General features: G+C 43.6%; 1 protein-coding gene across 7 annotated transcripts in view; it reads right to left on the bottom strand.

Moving 5' to 3' along the window:
• RALGAPB (Ral GTPase activating protein non-catalytic subunit beta) overlaps nucleotides 1-7,176 on the bottom strand; it is an 86,784-nt gene extending 79,608 nt beyond the window's left edge. The window contains exon 1 of one of the 7 annotated variants that reach the window (XM_019750223.3): nucleotides 6,900-7,176. The gene's annotated coding sequence lies outside the window, so the exon portion shown is untranslated. Of the gene's footprint in view, nucleotides 1-6,396; nucleotides 6,420-6,899 lie in introns of those variants that run through there. The other 6 variants (XM_019750217.3, XM_019750222.3, XM_019750220.3 and 3 more) reach the window with 6 other exon arrangements.
• Between the last annotated feature and the right edge of the window lie 1,915 nt (nucleotides 7,177-9,091).

Genomic DNA, 9,091 nt, shown 5'->3' on the forward strand with positions numbered 1-9,091 from the left:
GTCTCCTACTCTTTAAATATTGGCAAATAATTCAGTTTTTTAAAAATCCACACAACGTGGGCTTAAAAGAACTCATCTGTAGGTCAGTTTATGCCTCTGATCAAAGATAAAGGCACACGCTGGTTTTGTAACGGAATTAGCACAGTTCCTGTGGCATACCCTATGGATGACCTACTGCTGCCCTGGAAGTCCCCCACCTCACCTATGCCCCAGGGACTGGGCTTTGGAGGTCCCATAACTTCCAGTTTTGTTGCCATTAGAGAAAATAAAGATGAGCACAGAGTGTAGTGTGCCCGATGTGGTAGGGTGACGCTCTCCTCCACCTAGTCTCGTCAGTGAGCGGTTTATCCTTCAGCACATAAATAAGGATGCCCTCTTGCTGTTACAGCTCAGCCTGTCCAAAGCAACAAATCCAGAGATCTCAGAGAACATCACTTTCAGGAGCCAGGACTGCTGCACAGCCTCGGTCCTCCTGGGCAAGGATGTTCCCATTCACATCACCCTCTCAGGACAGCACCAGGCATAACAATGTGGGGCCTTGAACGCCGAGTCCACCTGCCATAGGGTTTGTAGCCCTACACTGTCAATAAATTGGCACACCTGTCAGGCACCGCAGGCTCATGTCATTTTTCTAATCATTCACCCAAGGACAGAACAAATGTTTTGCCAACACATAGCAGGAGACATAGTCACATCAAGTGCCTTGATCCAGTAATACCATTTAATTTGTCCTTATAAAACAACACAAGATGTTCACTGTAATATTGTACTTAAGATGGGGAAGTGGGTATAATTTATCTGCCCATCAATAATGGAATAACTTCATAATCAAAACATAAAAACTGTATATTATAACATAGCCATTTCCCATAGAGATGAGAAGCATGAAAACATAGCGGAGGACTGGTTAAGAGCCAGGGCTCTGGAACAAGACTTCTTAGACTCAAAGCCCAGCTCTACCACCTGCAAGCTGGGAAAACGTACAGAAGTTACTCCAGCTCTGTGTCTGAGCAGCCTCATCGGTAAAACGGGGTTAACAGTAGGATAATAGCCCACTTCCGTGTTGTTGCAGCAGTTACAGAATCAACGTAAGATGTTTGGAACATGTCCTAGTCTTCAGTAAGCAATCAATAAATGATAGCTGCTCTACGGAGGGATAAAAATACATATCATGATTAAAACTAGATACACTGCATACATGACTAACGATTAGAAAGATCTCAGAGAAATGCAAGTAGTTCTGAGTGGTGGAACTGGTACATTTGGTACAACTTGATGTAATAAGTTTTTATTAGTACATCATCATGTCACGTATATAGACCATTGTGATCGTATATGCCAGCATCCCGACTATACATATGAATACTCAAACACTGGCAGGAACCACCAAGTTGACTTATTCAATAAATAGTTATTAACCATCTACTATATACAATGCAGTGTTAAGACCAGAAAGGAGATAGATTAATAGTACTTGGTTCCTGTTTCAAATGATTTTATAGTTTAATTGAGAAGATAAGTAACTGCAATATGAATTAGAAACTTGAAGTGCTAAATGCCATTTTTTTTAAAGAAGCTATAGGCAAGATATTGTGCAAGTTCAGAGAACAAAAGATTACTTTTGATTGAAAGAAGGGCTAAGCTGGAAAACAACAGGATAAAATCAGGGAAGGCTACTGCTTATGGGGCATATGAATTGGGTACTGAAGGGAGGTTGCAATTTTAACAGAGGAAAGAAGTTGAGTGAATAAGAGTGACAGCAAGAAAGGGCAGGTAAAGGAGGAAAGAAAAATATGTAAGAGGAAGGATGCTTGCTTCAAGTAGCAAAAAAACAGCACCAGAAACTAAAAACAGCACCAGAGTGGGAGAAAAGAAAGTTATATGTAGAAGGTGGCAGGTCAGGCTTCAAAGGTAAGCAGTGACCAATTTTGAAACACTATGAATACTAGGTAATTAATTCAGTAAACACTGGGAACTGAACTCCTATTAAAGAAATTTTATGGAAGTGTCCCGGACAGGCTGAAGGGCAAGCAAAAAAGCAAACTCCAGTGTGGCTAATATATGAAGGAAGAGGAAGGCAGCAAGGATGGGGAGAAGGCAGGGAGGGCTGGGTACTGCAGTGATATGAAGACAGAACTGAAGCTAGATGATTAAGGGCTTTGACTGCTAAGTGAAGGATCCTGAGAGTCTCCTCCCCAGCTCGGCTCTGGTGGCTAACATGAGCCGCTAGCAGAGAAGTCTCTCTACCTTCAATGCTCTAGAAGTAAATATGGAGAAAGGGGAAGATGACAGTGTTCCCCTTAATTCCTTCCCAATTCTACATGCACTCATTTTCTAGGTAATCTCCCTGGAGGTTTCTATTATCAGGTAACCATGCGCTGGGTAACAGCATACGGCTTATAGGTACTACCGCAGAGTAACATGAAGGTTGGCCCATTTGACAAATTACCAAAATGATCAATACAGTGGTGGACACACTAAGGCCACAGCCTGACATTAATTACATCAATTGATTCAACCAGTATTTATTACATGCCTTCTATACACCAGGCACAGGGAATATTAACGGTGAATAAATATATCCCTGGTCCCAAGGAGCTTCAAGTCTACTTACAGAAATAATTTTTTAAAATTTTGTATATTCAAACATCAATTATTTCATTAAACAAACATTTCTTAAACACATGTTACATGTCAGTTATTGTCCTAGGACGCAGGTACCACTGGGTCTTATAGCTATAAACAGGACACAATGGCTTCCCAAGAGAAGGTTTCATAGGGAAGACAGAAATCCATGACAACACCATAGTACAGTAGCATTCAACATGATAACAAAATGAAGGGAGCGTCATGCAACAGAAAAATACTGGAGATCTTGCTTAACGACAATGTAGCTTTGTATAACTAACTGATCATTTTCAAAGTTTTCATGTTACTTCATTTTATTCCAATAACAAGCCTAGAAAGTTAAGGAAGACAGATGTCACTAGCCACTAGGTGAGGAAACAAAGTAAGGTTATAACTTGCTCAGGTCACATAAAGTAACAGTAGAGTTGGGACAAGAAACCACCTCTTGCCTCCAAGTCCAATGCTCTTCCCTTTTTTCTGACTCCATACCTCATCATATGACCTTGGACAAGTCTCTTGGCATTTGTCATAGTTTCCTCATCCGTAAAACAGGGAGAATACCTGCAGTACCTAGCTAAAGTGACTTGGGTGAAGGATCAAACAAAGCAACATAAGTCAATATACTTTGAGATGTACAAATACAAGGTATGTATTATCAGGCATGCCTGTTTCTCTTAGGAAAAATAGGGTACAGGGTGTCAAAACACTGAGTAAATAAATGAACCATACTGGATTTTAAGGCACACAAGTACACTCAAGGTCATCCATATAACCTTACTGCTAACAAAGGCAAAAGGAGCACAGTTCATATTTCTGTTGTAGTCCTATTGATTCTACAAGGCAAATTTATCAATCAAGTTTGGCTACAAAGAAATGTATTCACCTGTGCACTAGATTCTAACTGTTAGGGACCCTATCAAAAACCTGAAATATCAGAAAAAATAACAGGTTCTGCCTACATTCCTCTCTAAAAATGGAAACAGGTAGCTTTTGTTAGTCTATCCGAATATATATATGTATATACATACATATATATATATACACACACATATACATAGACATGTGCGTGTGTGTATATCCAGCTTGCTCCCCACCAGCACCCAGTTCTCATCTTTTATGCCTCCAATCTGCTCTGTCCAATTCAGTAGCCACATCCACACTAACTACTTAAATTTAAATTAAATTAGAAACTCAGTTTCTTATTTACACTAGTCACATTTCAAGTACTCAATAGTCCCATATGGTTAGTGGCTACCACATTGGACAGGGCAAATATGAAACAGTTCCAGCACTGCGGAAAATTCTATTTGACAGAGCTGCCATAGATACTGCACTTTTATTCTTATTACAACCCTGACTACAGACTCCTTAAGGACAGGGGCTGTGTCTCATTTACCTTGGTATCCCCAGTTTATATAGCAAAGTACACGCTACACGCTCACTATACATCGAATTGAAAATCTCAAACATAGCAGCCTACTCTGCCCACTTCCCTCACCCCCCCCACACACACACACCACCACCACCACCAACAAAGACATTCTCTCACATGGGAGGAATGGGTGTGGAAGGGGACACTGCATTCAGAGAAAGGAGGCCTGCTTTCTAGCCCTCGATGTGCTAGAAGCCAACCATGTACTCTTGGGCAAGCTACCTACTTTCTTCGCCTGTGAAAACTTAGAATTAAACTCCATGTACCTTAATTCTACAACTTTAATCATCTTGTACGAAAGGAAATCATATTCTATCGAAAAGGTCTTTACACACGCCAGGGAACACACCTGCTAACACTGATGGGAATCTCGAATGAAATCGAATCCATTTCTAGGTCTCAGGCTATCATGATTAAGAGTCACTTCTGGACTTCAACTGAGCATGTGGAATTTTTCACCTTTACTTTGGAGATCAACTAGAGACTTAAACCTCAGGCTTAAAGATTGAGTTTCTTCCATGTGCTGAGGCCAGAACTGGATACTCTGTCCATATCTGATCAGAGAAACAAGAGCAAGTTTCCTGAGTATCTGAATTTAACAGGAATTGGCCCATCAGTTTCTATTAGCCTTAGCCTAAATATTGATAAACAGTACAATATTGAACCAAGAAAATCTTTCTATAACAATCCTTATGTTGCAAAGAATGTCATTTTATGAAATGTGTACTTTTTTATTCAGTCACATACTTCATATTTAACTGCTATAAAAAATATATATTTATTGTCCAAAAACCTCTTCATTACCACCTTCACACACATACTCACTCACTTTTATAAGTCTTACATGGTTTTAAGACAAGCCAAGAATAGAATCTTTATTGCCCGGCTTTCCTTTAAAAAATGTAAATATGTTGGGCAATAGTACATGAGGCATTCTGCAATAAATGTATATCAATTCCTCTGACATCAAAGTTTTAATTTTTATTAACTACTTATGTCACCTCTCCTGGTGAACAGGATGAATTGTTCCCAACAGCAATTCCATCTTCTAGTATTTACTATTACCAACAAGGCAATAACATTTCATGGATGACAACTAAACACTATTTTGGACAACAAGGTAGGGAACATATGCAAAGGCCTATGGGCAATAAAAAGGTTTCTGCTAAAGAATTGATTGTATCTGGTTGTAATAAAATCAGATATTTAAAATCAACCCACATTGATTGCACAGTTCGATCTACATAGTGCCTTGCCAGTGTTAAAAAGTCAATGTGTTTATTCAGCTGCTAGATGGATAAATTAATGAACCTCGAGTATTTCCAAGCAAAAGGAACAAAACTCGATAGGTTAAAAAGTACCAAATACCTTTTACAAAAATGGAAATAGAAAACAATCAGTAAAATCTTTGTGAGTCTGTATGTCAAAGCACTGGGAGGAATACAGAGATGGAGAAAACATGGTTCAACTTGCTCATAATCTAGTAGAAGAGACAGAAACACAACACAGAAAAATAACTGGTAAATTCCATTATAACGCTAAGGAGCAGGTAGGGAAGACCCACGGTGGCTGGGAGGAGGCATCTTGAATGTTGGAAGTTATGCAGCCAGAATGGGAAGAAAAGGATATGTGCATGTGTGTTAAGACAGAGCAGAAGTGTGTGCCTTTGGGTGGAGTGCAGGGAAAGTGTGGAGGACAGTCTGGGCAGAGGAACAACACATGCAAAGAAGACCCAGCGGTTAGAGACACTGCACCCGTGAGTACTGTATATTCAGGAAAATTGCAAACTAAGTTTTGCATGACATATATACACTTTAAAAGGTCCAGCTGACTCAAATCCTGCAGAGAAAGTTACTCCCCACCCCCAGCAGGCTTTAAGAGGGTGCCGTAGTCAGTGAGCCTAATAAAAAGATCTCTGCTAGTGGAACTTGCATTTTTAACAAATTGCCAGATAATTTTTCTTATACGTTTAAACTAGAGAAACACTGAAACGTTTTCTGAGATGCAGAATTACCCACTGTAGCAGTTCCCAAACTTTGCTACAAACTAAAATCATCTGGAGTTCTTTAAAAAAAATACTTGCCTGGCTCCCCACCCCCACCCCCATTCTGGTTTAATGGGTGTGCTACCTGGGCATCAGGAATCTTTAAAAGCTGCCCTAGGTGATTTTAACCTGCAGCAAAATTGGAGAGCCACTGACCTAATTGTTAAGAACTTGAATCTGGAGTCAGACTGCTTGGGTTCAAATTACCAGCGAAGTGACCTTCGGCAAGTAAGTCACCTAACCATTCAGGGCTTCGGCTGCCTCGTCAGTAAAATGGGGAGAATAATCCTACCTTACAGGGTTGTTGTGAAGTTAGATGTGGTGAATGCATTGACCTGGCACGATGCCTGGCGTATAATAAGCGCTTAACGAGGGTTAGCTGTTTAGTCTCAGTAATAACTCTTCCTCGTCCGATTGTCACTGTGCAATAGGCAGCATCGTCCCCATAGGGCGGCAGCAACTCGGACCAACCTTTCTGCTGGACCAGATTCTTGCCGGAGTTGTCTAGCTCCGCTCCAGACCCGCCCCCTCCCCCAGATTGCCGAGACAGAGTTCCGCCCGGCCGGACAGCTCGCCAGGGCTAGACCAGGGTAGAACAGACCCGACAGACGCCGCCGACTCCAGGGCCAAGTTCCCCCGGACCCCGTGGGTCCCCAGAAAAAATACGGAGATGAGCTTCCGAACGCCGGGCTTTGGAGCACCCGGGGCCGAACCACAAGGCATGGCCGTCCCGGGACCGCCCGGAGGGGAGAAGAGGGGAGGGTCCGGCCGCGACCCGGAGGGCCGCCCGGTTACCTGAGGCGACGGGCGGGGCCCGCATCGCTGGGGCGGGCGCCGCCACCGCCGGCCGCAATCGGCCTTCCGCCTCACGCCACCTGCGACATAGGGCGGGCGTTTTCGCTGCCCCAGCCGGCTGTCCTCAGGCGGTCGGTCCGTCCACCGGTCAGCGACTCTCTGAGGGCGCTTGGGGACGACGAAGGCCGGTCGGGCCGGCAGGTTAGGCGCTGCTCAGGCAACTTCCGACTGCCAGGGACGGCAGCGTCAAATAACTCCCTGAGCCGAGTGGGCCACTGCGCGTGCGCGGCGCGCCAGATCAGGGACTCCTGCGGGTGGCGTCAAATAATTCCCGAGACACGGAGCCGGAAGCTGCGCCTGCGCAGCTATCCCAGCTCGCCGCGCGGAGGTACAGTCCCTCCTCCCTTTCCGGATCAAGTGGAGGGGGAGGAGTGAAATGACGGTTGCACCTACCTCATCGCAGTACGGGCGGGAGGTGCTCTACCTGCGTCCCTGTGAATCAATCCCGATTCTGCCTGTGTTAGGTAGGGACGGAATAAGAGTCTTCGCTGCAAGATTCTGGCTCCCACCCAAGTTCTGAAATCTCTCTCATCCCATTACAGCACCCTTCCTTTGAAATGTTACCCTTTATCCGCCGCCCCCTTATTACCTGGGCATAGCATTAATTATGAGCAATGCTGAATTCCAGGCCAGCTGTGGGTTACAAAGATGAATCAGACATCAGATTCAGAGCCTCTCATTATGGAGCCGAGTCTGATATAGGCGATCAGACACTAATAATAATAATAGCAGGAGATACCAGTTTGAGCACCTACAAGGCACCACACATTTTGTAAACAGTATCGCTTTCAATAATTGGTTTCAGCTCCAACGAAGAAAACAATAAATGCCATTAGAGAGGTACAGCTCAAGTGCCTTGGGAGTGTAAAGGAGGAAACTTGGGCCAAGAGACTAGAGGAGGAAGGACCTGGGCTTGAGACTGTCCTTGATATCCAGGAAAGAAGTTACCAGGGTGTTGAGTAGTGCTGAAGGCACAGAAAAGAGCAGAAGGGAGCGAAGAAGACACTGACTCCTATCTCCTTATTCTCACTTAGAAGACACTACTAGGAAGTAGTGACAAAGGAATCGGCCTAAAAAGGCTAGAAGTGTGTTTCCTCAAGACCTTGCCCCATCTCCAACCCCTACAGCCAGGAAAGCAGCTAGAAGTATCTAGAGGAGGGAAGGAGAACAAGACGTAAGAATATTCCAGTACAGGAGCAGGGCTATATCCAGAACATTTTGTGGATCAAAGCAATGTATTTCAATTAGATGCCAAGTGACAATACCTTCAGAGTCTCACTTAGTATCTATTCCAATCACTTATCCCTTGCCTTTCTAAACTACAGAGGCTGGAAAGCAAGCAAGCACACAATTCCCAAACTCCCTTGCAGCTAAGGGTGGCAATGAGACAAAATTCTGGCCAATAAGATGTAGGCCGAAGTCCCCAGGGAGAACTTTCCTTCCAGAATAAAAAAGAAGTCTTTGGAGAAGTTTGTCACCTTCACCTTTCCCCTACTTCATACTTGGAACTGAGGCACAACACTGGAGGTGCAGTAGCAGTCTTGAGACCATGGGGAGGGCACACTAAGAAAGGCGTAACAGAATGACAAAATCAACCTGGTTCTCAAGTATATCTCAAGATATACTCAAGCAGCTCCACAGACCCTGGACTGCCTTCCTGTTTTATGGGGAGTGGGGGGATCTTATTTGGACCATAGTTTGTTGAGTTTTCTTTTACTTTCAACCAGAAGCATTCCTGACATAATAAATATTGAACACCTTCTGGAGGAGAGACCCTAGCCAAAAGCAGGAGATTGCTACCATCAGATCTATCAGGGACTTTAGAGACTATCCCTTTAGAGACTAACCCTTTAAGAGACCATCAGATTGTAATGGATGTTCATTCTGACATAAAGCAGGACCCCTCCTCCACTTCCCACCACATGCTGGTTCCTGGAACAGGCTGTTGTTCCTGATCTGGTGAAATATGTAAAGTAATTTCCTGTACCTGATAACATTCATCTACTAGTACCCTGCAACTATCCCATCTTGTCCTATATAATTCTTTACACCTGCCAAGTGGTGCAGGGTCCATTTCACCTTGCAGCCACCTAAGACATACCTCATGTGTAAGTTTCCCTTAAAAAACTCTA

The sequence above is a fragment of the Rhinolophus sinicus genome, chromosome 13 (genome assembly GCF_057876585.1).
Source record: "Rhinolophus sinicus isolate RSI-liver-muscle chromosome 13, RSI-T2T, whole genome shotgun sequence".
NCBI classification, from domain to species: Eukaryota; Metazoa; Chordata; class Mammalia; order Chiroptera; family Rhinolophidae; genus Rhinolophus; species Rhinolophus sinicus.